General features: G+C 38.2%; 1 protein-coding gene across 1 annotated transcript in view; it reads left to right on the forward strand.

Moving 5' to 3' along the window:
- Nucleotides 1-1,844: 1,844 nt before the first annotated feature.
- Nucleotides 1,845-17,710, forward strand: part of LOC124595233 (transmembrane protein KIAA1109) — a 509,204-nt gene continuing 493,338 nt past the window's right edge. Inside the window, exon 1 of the mRNA XM_047133891.1 lies at nucleotides 1,845-1,991. The gene's annotated coding sequence lies outside the window, so the exon portion shown is untranslated. The remainder of the gene's footprint in view (nucleotides 1,992-17,710) is intronic.

Genomic DNA, 17,710 nt, shown 5'->3' on the forward strand with positions numbered 1-17,710 from the left:
TCTCTCAATTTGTGAATGAGAATTGTTGCATCATCAGTGAAAGGATGAATTTATTCTCTGTACTGGAACAAAGTGGGAGGGTTTCTGCATTTCGTTGTGTGGTTGTACGTTAAAAAAAGACAGCTACTAGTTTCATCAGTGTAATTAAACATTTCTAAATCGAATTTAACTATCACATTTCGTATTGTTTACTAGTTAGATGGACGCGATCTAGGTTAAATTTTCTGAACTATAAACGTTTAAAAACCTGACCAAACACGTTTGATAACGTAAATTCTCTAAAAGTGAAGTAATTACTAATTCATTACTCTGTCATTGTACCTCTAAATTAGTACAAAAACAACAACAACAACCGCACATAAGACCTTTGTATGGTTTTTTGTTTACACACAGCCAATCTCTCGTCCATGACAAATTTAAAACATTCTTTAAACTCAGTTATTCTTTCGAAACTGACCATGAGTGAGAAATGTGGGAGCTGTTATAAGGTAGTGAGTAGACGGATTTGTTTTTAGGAAGTATTTTCACTGCGGTGGGAGTGAGAGGGGGATGGGGGGAGGGAAGGATGCAGTGGGAAGAATGTTGGGAGAATAGAAGAGACACTCTCCTGGAATTGCAGAGTATGCAGTAGGAAAATTTTGATTGGGGAACAGGAAACGGAAATCTATGCCCTGCAGCGACAGTTGGAGGAAGCAAGGATGGAACTGATAAGGATCAAGGGAGATAGAGGGCAGTAGGGTGGCTGGGAACTGGCAGCTGGAAGGAGGATAGGAAGAAAGAGAACGCGATCTGACAGTTTTATGATCAACACCAAAAACAGGTATCTATCGGTGCCAGAGTTAAGAGGAGAAGAGGCTCAGGTACTTTTGTAATTACTGCACAAACAGCTCTGTCCTTGACCATGGAAAAAGGCCTAGACTCAACTTACATTTACCAAGAAAAAATAAACATAAAACTCAAAACAGCATTTTCTACCAAGGAATTAAACTGTACAATAAATTACCAAAAGAGATTAAAGAAATTGCAAAAATACACTTATTTGGAAAGGCAGCTGAAAACTACCTGTTGTGAAATACATTTTATACATTGAGGGATTACTTAGATAAAATAGAGCAGGGGTTAGGTAAAACAAGTTATACAAATAATAATAATGATTATAAAACATCCAACATTCCACATACCACTTTCAGATGGTTTTTTAACTTTGTTTTTCCTTTTTTAGAAGAACTTACCCCCAAGCTATGAATTGCACAGTACTAACACCTCTTCCTCTTTCTGAGTTCAACATCTCATTCATTATAGAGGGACGCTGACTCAGTTTCTCAAGACTGCAAATGGGAAGTTGCGGTACAGAAAATGGCCCAGTGTGTGTGTGTGTGTGTGTGTGTGTGTGTGTGTGTGTGTGTGTGTTTGTTAGTGTAGTGAGTGAAGTGTTATGAAACAATGTGTGTATAGTGTGTGCAGTGACCGATAGTGAGATATGAGTGAACGGTGTGGCGTTGAATTATTTAATAAGTTATTTGTAAATAAAGTATTGTATACCAGCAGTAAATCTAATGATTGTCTCTACCTAGAAGTCTGTAAATGTATTTTTATACGAATTAGCTCATTTTAAATTTGCCTAAACTTTTAAATGCTTTGACATGTCCTATATCCTTGCAAAAAGAGATCCACGGATGAATAAAACTACTTCTACAACTACATTATATACAAAGTCATATTTGGCGCTTGTCGCTGATGGCTTGAGTGAATCGATCTCGAATGTAGTTCGATCGTATTGCGAGTGGATCTCTGTACTCTGAGATCAAGTTCTAAACGAATGTTGATAAACGTCAGAGGGGCTGTTTTGTATTGATTACGGATGGGTTGAACAGTTTTAGAATACGATGTAAAGTAAAAGTAGGAATAATATTGACAACAGAGAAATAAGAACGACCTTTTCTTTCACAGCTTCAAGATGTAGAAACGAATAGCATCTAATTTCGACCGCAGTACGTACTTTCAGAGTTTCCTTAGTTGCTATGTCACTGTATGCTGGCTGATAAGTAACCGATTTAACTTGACAGTTGTGTTATGTATATTTTTCGCATATTTTACATAATCGCGCTTGTTGCCGACACTTGTTCAACCAGTACATGTGTTATTTTGTGATGAATGGATCCTCCATATCAAGTAGGAACGCAAATCTTTATGCCGGAACTGCCTACATTTGTATCGTGAATGACGTTCTTAAATGTGTACCTATTCTCTTTTTATGTTGTTGCAGTAGATGAGTGGTAACAACTGACTGAGTGGTTTGTAAAACATTTGGAATAGTTTGTGTTACGTACATGTGAAAATAATATTGTCAATCAGGATCGGAGTCAAGTTATGTGAAACTTGGAACTATAGACAAACATTTCGCTTTTTGAAAGGAATGCAAAGAAACTCCCACATATTGTTTGTTTAATTTGTTTCTCATGCCTATTTTTCAAAAGTCCATTTAATAATGTATTTAAAAGCAGTGGCAACTGTCACATTGTTGTTGATGGGTGGATGTATTACACAACAAACCTTGAAAAATGACCTATTTAGCACTTCATTCATCCCATTTCTGCTGTTCTATAGTGTGGCTCTGTATGATGACTCTTATCAATATGCTTTACAGATTGGCCCAGGTTTGACTGAAGTTACATATTGCACCCCCCACCTCCATCCGCTCCTTGAATATCTTGGTTGTGGTGACAGACTAATCTGTAGTGTAGCCTGAGGCGTAGGTGAGGTTGGAAGGTGGAGATGGGTTGAGAGTTAGCAAAGCCAACAAATGTGAAAGCAAAAAATCTGGTTGTGCTAATAACAATTTCACTGGTAGAGAAGCCAAATGTGAGAGGGGATCCAGTACATAAATTTTACCCAGTGTTTTGAATTGTAGTTGCAATTGTTAATATTTATAGTAAATCTCACACTCATTACCCAATGTATTGTTCTTGGCCGTTACCACGCACTCCCAAGCGACTAGTAAAAAGTGCAGGTGACTCCTGTATATAAGAGGGGTAAAGGAATGGACCTGCTAAATTACAGACCAATATCCTCAACCTCCATTTGCTTCGGAGTTCTTGAACATATTCAGAATTTGAATATAATAAGTTTCCTTGAGATTGAGAAGCTATGTCCATGAGTCAGTATGACCCATTTCTCACACGTTATACCACGAACTGTGGATGAAGAGCAACATGCAGATTCCTTAGCATGGAAGTGTGTGACACAGTGCCTCACTGCCAACTGTTAATGAAGATACAAGCATATGGAATAGGTTCCTACCTGTGTGCATGGCTCGAAGACTCCTTAAGTAATAGTACCCAGTATGTTGTCCTCAATAGTGAGTGTTCATCAGACACAAGGATGTCATCAGGTGTGTCTTAGGAATGTATGATAGGACTGGTATTATTTTCTATATACACAAATGATCTGGTGGACAGGGCGGGTAGCAGTCTGAGTTGTTTGCCGATAATGCTGTTGTGTATGGGAAGATGCCGAAGTTGAGTGGTTGTAGGAGCATACGAGATGACTTAGACAAAATTTCTACTTGGTGTGATGCATGGCGTAGAAAAATGCAAGTTAATGCGGATGAGTAACGTCTGCTGCTTGTGGTCTAGTGGTTAGCATTTCAGTCTGTGGATCATGGGGTCTCAGGTTCGATTCCTGGCTGGGTCATGGATTTTCTCCACTCGGGGTCTGGGTGCTTGTGTTGTCCTCATCATTTTGACATCATTTGGAAAAATGGTGAGACTGGGCTGTGTACAGATTGGGAATTTTGTATGGGTGCTGATAACCATGCTGTAGAGTGCCCCACAAACGAAAAGTCATCACCACCTGGATGAGTAGGAAACACAGACCTATAACGCTCAGTTATAGCATTAGTAGTGTCCTGCTTGAAACATTTACATTTTTTAAATATCTGGATGTAATGTTGAAAAGTGGTGGAAAATGGAATAAGCATCTGAGTAGTGTGGTAAACAAGGTGAATGTTGACTTTGGTAGTACTGCTTGAGTGTTTTCAGAGACGGGCTGCTAGATTTGTTACATGTAGAATCAGACAACATGCTAGTGTTGCGGAGATGCTTGCCAGGAGGAAGGTACATTCTTTTTGAGGAACACTGTTAAGAAAATTCAGAGAAGAGGAATTTCAAGGTGACTGCAGAATGATTGTACTGCTACCAACATACATTTTGTGTAAGGACTACGAAAAGAAACTAGGGCTTGTACTGACGCATATAGAGTGTTTTTTTTCCCTTGCTCTGCTCGCAGTTGGAACAGGAAAGGAAATGACTAGTAGTTGTGCAGGATACCTTCCACCACACACAGTATGGGAGCTTGTGGAGTATGTAAGTAGGTGTGGATTTAATTCAGCATTACATTATGCAGTTTCCAGAATGGTTTGCAGAAGAGATTCTGTGAAGTTTGGGAGGTAGGAGACCAGGTACTGGCTGAATTGAAGCTGTGAGGATGGGTCGTGAGTCATGCTTGGGTAGCTCAGGTGGTAGAGTACTTGCCCGCAAAAGGCAAAGGTCCTGAGTTTGAGTCTCTGTCTGGCACACAGCTTTAATCTGCCAGGGAATTACATTATGCTGTAACTGCTCTGCTTTGAGTCTCTGTCTGGCACACAGCTTTAATCTGCCAGGGAATTACATTATGCAGTAACTGCTCTGCTTGGGTCAGGAGTCTTAGACATTCGTTTGTGCAGTTGCCACAACTCAGGGACTATATTTGAGAGATGGAAGCTTTTTTGGTAGTTTCACAGTCTGGTTTTGCTTTGTGTGTTTAGAGAAGTATGAATGAAATCTTACACTGTTGTGGTGGTCTTGTCTATTTGTGACCTCTGTAAAATATCTTATTAGACTACGTACAAATGTCCTTTGTGCCATTGAAGTGAAAGCTAATGCAATTAAACTATATAATAAAAGAAAGAATGTTTTGCATTTTTTTTTTCTGTGTGTATAATACGCCAGTATGTGTACCATGTTTCATTTTAATTGATGGTTCCCTCCCTAATAACCAGTTGTGGACTGTTGTCTATAATTCGTTGGCTATAAAGTCACTTATAAATGTCTGAATTAAATTAATTACCTATACTGTGTTTTCATTCTCAGTTGTATGTGATTAACTAGGCCAGAACAATTCATGTTACGCTCAGTATGCTTCCAATTCTGCATTGTAAATGTGAACATTCATTTATAATATTGTTTGTTACCTCATGGAGAAAAATATTGTTTGAATTATGTATGCAATGGAAATTATTTGATCTGATATCATTTCTCCTCAGAGGTCAGAAAATTCAGTTATTGTATGCGTATTTACTTATTACACTTTTAGTTTCTTATTAAGTAAAAATGACGTGTTAAGAATTATTTGATGATCATATGAATCTTAGATGTACTTGTTCACAGTGCGAGATCTTTCAATTACAATAAACATAGCTTTTATGGGCAAAGATGATGGCAGGGCAGGATAAAGGGTGATTTCCAATATTCATTGCAAGCCACATATATTGAGCATGCAGCTGTCATGGTGTGAGAAATCAGTTTTGTGTTCAGCATTATTGACAACATAACATCTTCTGTCACTTAGATGAAAGTCGTATTATTTCAGAAAATTACTGCAAGGGAAACAGCAATAGTAAAATAGAAAGATAGTGAATCTAAAAAGAAATCAACATACTCAGCTATTTTCCATCATATAAGGGAGAGCTATTTGTGATTCCATAATCTGCAAATAGCAGCGACTGAAAATCTTTTTTATTTCTGTATCTGCGTAGCAGACATCTTTTTCTTCTTCTGGTATTACATAATTTACCAGAAAATCTGTGTCATTTCTCAGGTTGTCATCGTGATTATTGAAGTAGTTGGTTAACAGTAATAGACACATCAAATAAACTCATCATAATATAGCTTCAGCTATTACTACTCCACTCAAACTAATAAAAGTCGTACTAGAAAATTCTGTGAACGAAAGAAGAGAAAAGAAACAGGAGCAGTTAACAATCAGGAGGAGCACTATGCAGTCTTTAGCAATTAGTTGTCTTCCCACCAGTCTTCTCATGTCCAATTTTATTTGCTTACTTCTCCTCAATGCACAGCCCCTTTCTTACAGTATCACCTGTTGGAGTTGGAGTATTTCTGTAATAGCAGCTCTTGGAATCTTATTTCCATTAGCCTGTCTTGGGAAGGACTCAGACATATGAATTATGACAATTATTCAACAAAAAGTGTGAACCTGTCCATAGCACAGACTTATCAGAGTGACAGTGAAGGTGATGATGTGGACAGGAAGCCAGGTATTAAAGATTGGTTATTGGTAAAATAAGAAGAGGTAAAAGTGTGGCTTTGATTTTTTTTCTGTTCAAGCCAAAGTTTTTCCTTCAACTTTCACTGTTTTTATTTTTGTCTACAATTTCCACAAGAGACTTCTAAATGCTTCACTTGTCGAGGGCTCTAGATAGATCTTCAGTGTAGGACTTAAGGTAACAGTAGGTCTAAGCCCACTCACATCAGCTACAGTTTGCTTGGTATCTTTTTGATTGCCTGAAGAAGCCCCAGTACATTCCAGAGGGACATGTGATTGTCAGTGCCCTATCAGGTACAAATGAGTTCAGAAATACATCATCAGTGAGAATATTTTCATACAAAGCGAAAATATGGCTTAACTTGAAAGCCTTTGCAAGTATTCAGGCTCATGAAAGCTAGCATATAAAGTTTACCTACAAACACATAATGCTATTAAATAATTTATAATTGCCTAAAGGCTTTTATAGACATGTTTTTGTAATAGTTAAAACTGTTTATGATAAAAAACTTCCTGTCTACATAATGTACCTGTGAATGTAATTTTCGCATTGTGATAGTTGAGCCATGGCTCAATTATTCCCAACCTGAGTGTCACAAGTATCCCTATATCAACCATTTCTGTTCAAGTGGATATTTATAGGTTATAATGCAACTCTTCAAATTGTTATTGTTGTTTTGTGGTCTTCAGTCCAGAGACTGGTTTGATGCAGCTCTCCATCCTACTCTATCCTGTGCAAAGTTCTTCATCCCCCAGTACCTACTGCAACCTACATCCTTCTGAATCTGTTAAGTGTATTCATTGTTGGTCTCCCTCTACGATTTTTACCCTCCACGCTGTCCTCCAATACTAAATTGGTGATCCCTTCATGCCTCAGAATATGCCCTACCAATTGATCCTTTCTTCTAGTCAACTTGTGCCACAAACTCCTCTTCTCTCCAAACCTATTCAATACTTCCTCATTAGTTATGTGATCTACCCATCTAATCTTCAGCATTATTCTGTAGCACCACATTTCAAAAGCTTCTATTCTCTTCTTGTCCAAACTATTTACCGTCCATGTTTCACTTTCATACAGGGCTACACTCCATACAAATACTTTCAGAAATGACTTCCTGACACTTAAATCTATACTCGATGTTAACAAATTTCTCTTCTTCAGAAATGCTTTCCTTGCCATTGCCAGTCTACATTTTATATCCTCTCTACTTCAACCATCATCAGTTATTTTGCTCCCCAAATAGCAAAACTCATTTACTACTTAAAGCATCTCATTTCCTAATCTAATACCCGCAGCATCACCCAATTTAATTTGACTACATTCCATTATTCTCATTTTACTTTTGTTGGTGTTAATCTTATGTCCTCCTTTCAAGACACTGTCCATTCCATTAACCTGCTCTTCCGGGCCCTTTGCTCTGTCTGACAGAATTACAATGTCATCGGCGAACCTCAAAGTTTTTATTTCTTCTCCATGGATTTTAATTCCTACTCCGAATTTTTCTTTTGTTTCCTTTACTGCTTGCTCAATATACAGTTTGAATAACATTGGGGAGAGGCTACAACCCTGCCTCACTCCCTTCCCAACCTGTGCTTCCTTTTCATGCCCTTCGACTCTTATAACTGCCATCTGGTTTCTGTACAAACTGTAAATAGCCTTTCGCTCCCTGTATTTTACCCCTGTCACCTTCGGAATTTGAAAGAGTGTATTCCAATCAATTCAAATTGTTATATCACAAAAATAAAGTTCAAACTGCTGTGATTTCTGCCACTAATTTTCTTTTGGCTAAACTTAAAAAATGTGCTAAGCAAAAATTGGAAATCATTTGCCAAATTATTTACTGCAGAGATGTCAAAACAATGAACAGGCACTACAACTTCTGTCTTGTTCCAAACCGGCTGATGATTTTTCCCCTTTAAAATGTTAATGAAAACAAATCTGTGACTACCACCTATGGAAAAATAAATTGTCCTACAGATGAGAAAACATGAGTGACTCAAGTACCCCACATGCTCAGGTATACCTACCCTCCCCTAGGAAACCTCCACCTACTAGAACTACTACTCTGTGTGTTTTTTTTTTTTTTTCCTTTCTTTTCTTTCCTCATCATACTAATGAATGCTCTTACTCAATCCAAAGGCAGGAAAATATAAAGAATGTGCATTTTGTCAAGTGTGGGATGCTTCATAGTACAGTTATTGGTCATTGGCCCTCATTTTATCTATATTAATGTAAAAACAGTGCATATGCCAACTTTCTCTCACAAGTCCTTCCTCATGTTCTGGGCGAAGCACTGCCAGAATGCTTATGCTTTTTGTGCTTACTTGCAGCAAACTGGTATTAAAGATCACCATTTCTGTTTCTTATTAAGTAGAATGTAATGAATACTTGAATAGATGACATGTTTTTGAACTGGTCTTGTGGAGAAGTGGATCACCGAATAAAGAATATAGGTTACTTTTAAGAAAAATATGTTCTACTATTTGTATCTTCTTGAGAAACAAGTTACAATAAAGGCAATCATACCATTTAATGTTCCCCTGGTAACTAAGCAATATTTTCTTGATGCATTTTTTATTTTGCTGCTGGAAAAAAAGGTATTTGGGGTGGTCAAAATAAATTGGTCACCTTTATATTGTGAACAGAAGTGTCTGCCTGAGGAAAATTCACTTCTATTTGTCTCCTCATCGAAAACTGTGTACGGAGTACTGTTGACTCTTTACTGCAGTCCCTTATCTGTTCTGACATTTTGTAAACACATATTATTTTGTTTAACAAGGAGCAGTGAGGAACTGCATGGAAGACTTTCTGTAATTGTAGAATTATGGCATTAACCTGTGCCGCCTGTCAGTTCTCTGATCCTTACTAAACTGTGGAATGACTTTCGTTTCTTTCCATCATGATTCCTGTTTTATTGTTCTGTGGCCTACAACATACTGTTATGAGAAATATAAAATCTTTACGGTCCTCCCACACTGAGACAGTATAACTGCGATATTACACATTGAGTAAAGGTCACGTGACACTTGTGGTCAACACTCGAGTTCCCACTGAGATGACATGATATGTGATATGGTACCTGATGTGGCTTGCCATACGACAAGCAAAACAGACAGCACGGATCACGTTTCTGTTTCAGTTCCATTTGCAATCATCAGCTCTTCTGAAGAGAATGTTATTCTAGCGCATCACTATTTAAAGCTCAAGAAACTGAAAAAGAAAAGGATGTACTGGGTGCACCTGTACAATGCTGTGAATATCAAATATAGTTTAGCGGTGGTTTCTTGTGCTCCCCCCAACATGAACACAAATTACATAAATTCTACAAAATGAGTCCATACAGTTTCCACATTTTGGAGCAACTAGTATCAGATACTATGACAAAGGACAAAAATTTCTGATTTGATACTTCTTCTGCTGAGAAACTGTTCATTACAATAAGGTAAGTAAGTGCAAGTGTTTTGAGTGACATTAAAAACGCCGTTATGAAAAGTCAATTTTTGTAAGTTGACCTAATACGCTGATGGGAAAGAAATGCAATACTAAAAAATAATTAATGTAGAAAATGACATTTCAGGAACACATTTGTCTAGGTAACATATTTAAGCGATTAATATTGCAAGATCATAGGTTAGTGTAAGTGTGAGATAAGCCATTGGAAATGTGAAATGCTGGTACATTAATAACCTGTGTAACCACCAGAATGTTGAATGCAGGCATGAAAACATACAAGCATTTTGTTGTACAGGTGTCAGATGTCAGTTTGTGAGATGGAGCTCCATACATGCTGCAGCACTTAGTTGGCCAATACAGGGACGGTTAAGGCTGTTTGTGGATGACACTGGAGTTGTCATCTGATGATGTCCTGTCTGTGCTCAGTTGGAAACAGCTGGCAGTCTAGCAAGCCAAGGCAACATGTCACTGTAGAGTATGTCGGGTTACGACAGCGGTATGTGGACGAGCCCCTCTGGAATGCTGTTTGTGAATGGCAGCACAACAGGTCGAATCACCAGATAGATGTGCTTTGTAGTCAAGATGCATGGGATAACCACAACAGTGGTCCTGCTGTCATGCGAAATCAAACTCCAGACCATAATTCCAGGTGTAGGTCCATGGTGTCTAGCATGCCGACATGTTGGTTGCAGATCTTCATCTGGCAGCCTCCTAACCAACACGCAGCCATCACTTGCACTGTGGCAGAATAAGCTTTTATTAGAAAAACAACAGATATCCACTCAGTTCTCCTGTGAGCTCTCACTTGACATCACTGAAGGTGCAAATGGCGGTGGGTTGCAGACAGCGAAATGCGCACTACAGAGCATCTGGCTTGGAACTGTCCTCAAAGTAACAATTTGTAACAGTTCATTGTGTCACTATGGTGCCAACTGCTACTCAGATTGTTGCTGCAGATGCAGTACAGTGTGTCAGAGCCATATGCCAAACAAGATGATCTTCCCTCTCAGCACTGCCACATGGCCACATGGAGCCGATGCTTCTTGCAAACTATATATTCTTTTGGCCACAGCTGTAACAATCATGTACAGTGACTATATTCTTGCCAAGTCTTTCTGCAATATCGCAGGAGGAACATCCAGGTTCCCGTAGTCCTATTACGTGACTGTGTTCAAACTCAAGTGAGATGTTGATAATGACATCTGGGGTGTTGGTAAGTGCATCTTTGTCACCGTAAGGCATTCTTGACTAACATCAACTCACCACGTCCAGTCTCAAAGGTAAAAGAAGTTCACAGCCATTACAGTATATATTTAAAGCAAACATGATTTGCATCCTCGTAGTGGTGCTACTAGTGCCATGCTTATACAACTGGTGCAAAATTTGAATAGACATCATGTTTCAGATGTAGAAACATGATACCAACTTTTGTTTATGTTGCACAACTCCTCCTTGGTGTTGTGATTTTTTTTCTTTCTGTGTGATACTTTATTAAGTGTGGTACATAAATAAATAATAGTTACAAATTAATAAAGTTAGGATAGTATTTCTACAACAATTTAGCAAAATTGTTTATAAATCAGCTTGAGAAGTATTTAGAAGAAGCATTGCTGGATTTAGAGGGAGATGAGTGACCATAAATGGTCTAGCAGTGGCTAGTAAACTCTCCAAGAGAGTAGAAAGTGTGTTTGAAGAAACGGAAGAAGCCTGTGACTATAAAGGTAATTCCGACGTGTCCTTGGCATAGTCCAGCTGCTCATTTGGGAAGGTACCCTATAACTGGTATGGTGGGACATGCCCTTTATCATTCAGGTCACAATGGTTTGGTGTAATCCATATCACTTCAGGCAGGGGGGCTACCATCATAGTCTCGGATGTTATTGAATTTAGCATATGTTAAAATTCAGGAGTAAGTTAGAAACACGTATTTTTTTGTTTTCTCCAAAAAAATTCCTGCCTCGAGTTACAAGCCTCCAAAGGTGACACTGCGAACACCATTTTGAAGATGTGAATTTCGGAAAAAGTTTTTAAATGCTGTATCTGTAATGGTTTTAGATATTTTGTTAAGAGTTTTTTTAATCGAAAGATAATTGCTTTATGATTACGATGGTATCCTCCATTTGGACATATATGTCAAAGTTCTTTTAATGTCACATTTGAATTTTTTTATATAAATTGCAGAATTTCTTTCTTTCTCTTTGTTTTTTTCCAAAAATCCCAAGCCAGAAAAGTTCGATTTTTTTTTTTTCTTTTGATTAGTACCATGTAGTACTATAGTCTGTGTAAAGGAGAGCTTCCAGTTTTAAGTTGGACAGGTTTTATTTTTTACAGCTTAGTCCATAGAAATTCTATCTTCAGAATAAAATGAACCAAAGCACTCTTGCACCTCCTGCCAGGGATTTTTCACGAATATCAATTCATCTGTTGAATATTGAGCAGTGAAAAGGTGCAAGTTTTAACTATTATTCCAGAGACATTTTCAAGGAAAAAAATTCTGAACCATGTTCCATCAGTATCAAAGTACATGGTAGACAAATCAAGAAATGTGAGACCTGTAAAAGGATTCTTTGGAAGACCAGATCCCTATTACGGCCATCCTGCAGAAGCAGCTCAAGTTCAAATAGTGCAGTCATTTTATTTGGAAGATAAATGGAACTGTTCTCGCCAGAGTGCCAAAAGTTGTGAAAGTGAATAGGTACATGACTCACAGTAGTAAAGAAACTTTTGCAATTTATAGGAGCAACTATACAATTTCACATATTGGAAGATCAAAATTTTATGCACTACGACCTTACTGGGTTGCTCCACACCCACCTAGAGGTGTCTGTTTATGTGTGTACCGTGCGAATTTTGAACTTTGTTGGTAACTTTGAAGAACTTGCTGGAGTTTGTTTCAAGAATGTGGTGACTGCCCTGGAAAGGGAGGACTGTCTCGACCGACACTTGGCCTGGAAGTCATAGAAGATAACTTTGCAGAAATCACATATGCGACATGGGAGGAAAATAATCTAATTAAGAAGACTGTTGCCTTTGACAGTTGCATTGATAAACTTGGTAAATGGTCAGTGAAAGCAGTAACACACCAGCATCTGAAGAAATTGCAACAACAACACATTGCAGAAGTGAAAGGGTGTGTACAGGCTGAAGAATTATGTTTAGTGCTTCACTGTGATTTTGCTAATAACTGGCCTGTAATTCTCCCACAAGAAGTACAAGGGTATCACTGGAGTAATTACCAGGTTTCAATTTTTACAGGAGTGACATATTTTCAAAATAAGACCACAAGTGTTGCTGTTATATGATGACACAGGACACGACTCAGCACATGGTTTGCTAGCAGCGTGCAAAATCCTTCAACTAAAAACAGGGGCACAGAACATCATCATTATTTCTGATGGTGCTCCTAGTCATTTTAACCATTGTTTCCAGCTGTTTGAATTGAGTAAGTTGCTTGTGCCAACTGACTGGTTATACAGTGCTACTGGTCATGGGAAGGGGCCTTGTGATGGCGTAAGAGACCTGCTGAAGCACCATGCTACAAAACATAATCTTTCCACACCAAATAAAGCTGTGATTCAGAATCCTGAGGGTTTTACAAGAGTCGTGAAATCTTACACATCCACAGCCCTCATTCTTTTGTCCAAAGAGGAAATTGAATTCCATGAGCAGAAAAAAGAAGAATGGTCCAAACAAACTACTCCTGTGAAAGGAATTCAGAAGACACATTTTTTGACTCAAAGGGATGGGCGAACTCATGTTGCACACACTTTAAAGAACAAGAAAGAAGAAATTTTGTTCATTCGGCGAACACCTCAGAAACAACAGGATAGTATTTACATTCACAACCTGAGAAGGGGGATGTTTGTGGTGTTGTGTGTATGACTATGACTGGTGGATTGCAGAGATTATAGACATCAGTTATGAGTTGAACGGGATTGTAGTGAACTTTGTGCTACCACATGGACCAGCTGGTGGATATAGGTTTCCAGCTGAAGGACAGCAACAGTGCCATCAGTGCTCACTTCCTGTTCACGATGTTTTGAAGATTGTAAGAGCTCCTGTTCCTATTGGTTCAACAGGAAGCCATCACTGTGTATCAAAGGAAGATACTGAAGCAGTGGAACACATTTTTAGTTCATTGACTGGCTAATTTCAGTACAAAACAGAGTGCATGGAAGTTGTATAAATTGAAACCTTTAAGTCTTTGGACCTTTCACATACATTTTGGAACCATTTAAAATGCTTAAAAATGAGTCTCTTACTCATCTTTCAAAGCTAAAATTATGTTAAATAAGGCTAGGTTTTGATTTTTATGAGCCTGTTATGTGATAATGTTGTAATAAAACAGGTTTTACATATGGCAAAAATTTCAATTGTTTATAAAACCAGTTTGACATAAAAGTGGAAGCTCTCCTTTTCAGGGAATGTAGAACTATATGGTACTAATCAACAGATGAAAAATCAAAATTTTGTGGATTGGCATTTCTGAAAAAAAAATTCAATAAGTTATTAAAAAAGTTCAGAACACTATAGTAAAAAAACTTTGACAGAAGTCCAAATGGAGGATTTCTTTGTAATCATAAAGCAATTATCTTTCAAATAAAGAAACCAACAAAATATCTAGAACTGTTCCAGAGATACAGTATTTTAAAATTTTTTCCAAAATTCACATCTTCAAAATGGTATACGCAAGGTCTTCTTTGGATGGCTGTATATCGGAGCAGAAATTTTTTTGGAGAAAACAAAAAATACGTGTTCCTTACTTACTCCTTCATTTTAACAAATGCTAAATTCAATAATATATGAGATTATGAAGGTAAGATTTTTCCCTAGCCAGCCTGAATTGATATGTACTGTGCCATTTGCAGAGTATAGATGTAGATTCAGAAATAACCGGAATTTGGCTTTCAGATCTCATTTGTGCTTGTCACAGTTTCCTGAAATTGGGGAGCATTTACTAAAAAACATCCAATAAACTTCAGCAGTTGATGATTCCTGGTGTCTTCTCATTTTATTAATTTTTTTTTCTGCAGCTTTGGCTTGTATCATCAGCACATGAAAAAGAGAAACATGAGGCAGCTCTGCGCTCCTTGTAGCAGGTCATAACAGGCAACAATAGTCTTGCGTGTGGTGTTTAGTTGTCAACCTTGTCATGGACAAACATATATCTGACGTATTATCTTGAGGATGAAAAAGAAGTATATCTTTCCCTTGACAGTTAAAACAGTTTTGATATGTTAACTGCACAGCAGTGTATGCTATAAAATGCACCAAATGTGAACTGGCCAATGACTGTGTGCCTGTCTGTGACTCAGCAATCATCTTCACGGTGAGGTGCTAGTTGTCCTCATTATTACTGATTCTCAGAGTATTTGAACAAGTTATCGGTTGCATGGATTGATCACTGTGGCCTCATTGCATCAGCGTGCTGTCTGTGGCTTGTGAATAGCTGGCCACACAAGTGGACTTCCACGATGGGCCATGACCTCAGGCTGTTTCTGCTGATATCTGTAATGGATCCGGCCTGCTGGTCTGAAGCCATTCATTTCCCGCTAATATGCTGGCCCTGCCCATTGGTTCTAATCTTACTGATCTGCCTGCAGGCTGGATCTGTTTGTATGTGTCATAATGCAGTGGATTTTCATAGTTTATCCACGGACCCAGGACTGCGTTGATACTCCGCAGGCCAGAAGCCATGGGTGGTGGATTTAAGGAATTCTGACTGTCTCACTGAAGTACGTCGTACAGTGTGGCTTTTGCTTTTTATAGACTTTTTATTGGTTCTAGTACATTTTGGCACTTGAAAGAGTAGTTTATATGTTAAAAAGTATGGACAATTAGAACACAAAAATTGTGTCAGTTGCTGGCAGTTTATATGCTGTGTACTCATATATTTCTCAAAAGAAAAGCTACAAAATACCTGTAAAACAATAGATATAACGCAGTGGGTAATAACCAACAATAACGAACATAGCAGAACCAACATTTTATTGGTGGTCGCTTACGGTGTTGGTTTACACAATTCTTCCCCACCTTATACACTTCTTTCAAGAGGCTTACTTTTTCCTGAGGGTATTTCTGAAATCAGTGGAGGTATTTTAAATCTGTCTTGCAAGAAATGCTTATTTTTGTCACCAAATGTGTTTCATTTTATTGAAATAAAATAACATAGTGGTCTTAATGAAACATTGGCTTGGCTTGCTTTCTCCACCTACAACAAACAGTTCATTACAAAAGATGTTGGTGTTAGCATGTAAGAATTTTGCTCACACATCAGGAAATGCCATCTGCTTGCTAGGTTCCCCCCCCCTTTGCACTATTGTTTCTTGTACCGTAGCTCCAAAGACAGATACGTCTTAACTTACTCTTGAGGTGTCAGAATTTGTCTGGGGAAAATGCTAAAACTTGTCTGAAAATCAGGGAAATATCAAGGACTTCCACTGGGGGAAACTTGTGGCAACCCTGCTCTTGTTTTCGAGAAAGTTAACTGGATGGGGTTGTGTACCTGTTGACATATTATGCTGACATCTGTTAGTAGCATAATTATAGAATGGTGCACATAAAACAACATTTGTCAATGCCAAAACTAATATCTCCATTAATATTGAGGGGATTTCAGCAGAGAAGGAAGCACTACTGGCACTACTGTCTGACATTTGCATGAATCTTAACTGTGATATATTAATGGTCCAGGAAACTTACAGAGGACCAAACAACTCTTGACTGAGGGTGAGTGGAGTAAACTTGCCTTAGAGACACCTAATCAGTGATATGAGAGTGCAATTTTCACAAATCTGGGCACTGATAGATGCAGATATGAAATGTGTGGACCTAAGGTTGCCCCATTCCATTAACAGTGGACAATGGAGGAGGGGTAATATTTTTGCCTCCGAACATATCGCTCATCGAATCAAGAAATATATTGTAGAACCATTCTCAAGGGCACAACACAGAGCTCCTATATGTACTGTAGAAGCTGTTGTTAAACCAGAAAAAGTTGCATTCAGGAGACAGCTCAACTTAAAAAACTCAGCTGGGATCAGTTTCCTCAGAACTTGGAAGAAGAAGTCATAAAAATCAGTCCTGATTGAGATAATTATGGAGGTTTTGTGGAGCTAGTGAAGAGCAGCTCTTGTAATCAAATTGCAGGAGGCTGTGGAACAGTGTACATAAGTGGACTTGATAAAGACTCAAAAGTGCTCTTTAAGGGGTATGAACAGCTCATCAGAAATGACCCAATCTCAGAAGAGCTAGAACAACTTATCCAAGCCATATCAACATCACGAACAGAAAAATGGCATAGTCTTCTCCAGAGATTGGACATGAAACTTAGTTATTTATCAAGAAAGATGACCAAAAAGCCATACATATTGAGAAGTTATTTTATTTTATTTTATTTTGGCTACCAGTTCCAACATTTCAGTATGCCACTTCAGGCCCCATATGTACTTCGCATATAGTTATTGAGATGTATCGATATTGGCATACTGGAGCTATCAATGTCTGGATATCATGAATTCGTTATTCAGATGCTTCCTTCAAAGACTTGGCAGCAAGTGTTCAAAGGAAGCACTTGAATAATGAATTCACGATATCCAAACACCGATGGCTCCAGTATGGGGCCTGGAGATAACATACTGAAATGCCGAAACTGGTAGTGAAAATAAAATAAAATAGCTTTTCAAATACATATGGCCCTTTGGCAATCTCCCTTGATAAATATTTCACTAGCTGCTGTTCTGAATCCACAATCAATCAACAGTGAATGAAATGTAGTCGACAAGCCTGGAAATTGTTGAGAAACCTTGAAGGTGATGCTGCAGTTTCACTCTCAGCTGTGAGCAAGGTCACCCTTGACCAGATAGCACACCAAGTGCTGTTGAACGACGGAGCCACAAAAAGAACAAACATAATAAAACTCAGTTGATGTGAAGT

The sequence above is a fragment of the Schistocerca americana genome, chromosome 2, assembly GCF_021461395.2.
Source record: "Schistocerca americana isolate TAMUIC-IGC-003095 chromosome 2, iqSchAmer2.1, whole genome shotgun sequence".
In the NCBI taxonomy this organism is placed as follows: Eukaryota; Metazoa; Arthropoda; class Insecta; order Orthoptera; family Acrididae; genus Schistocerca; species Schistocerca americana.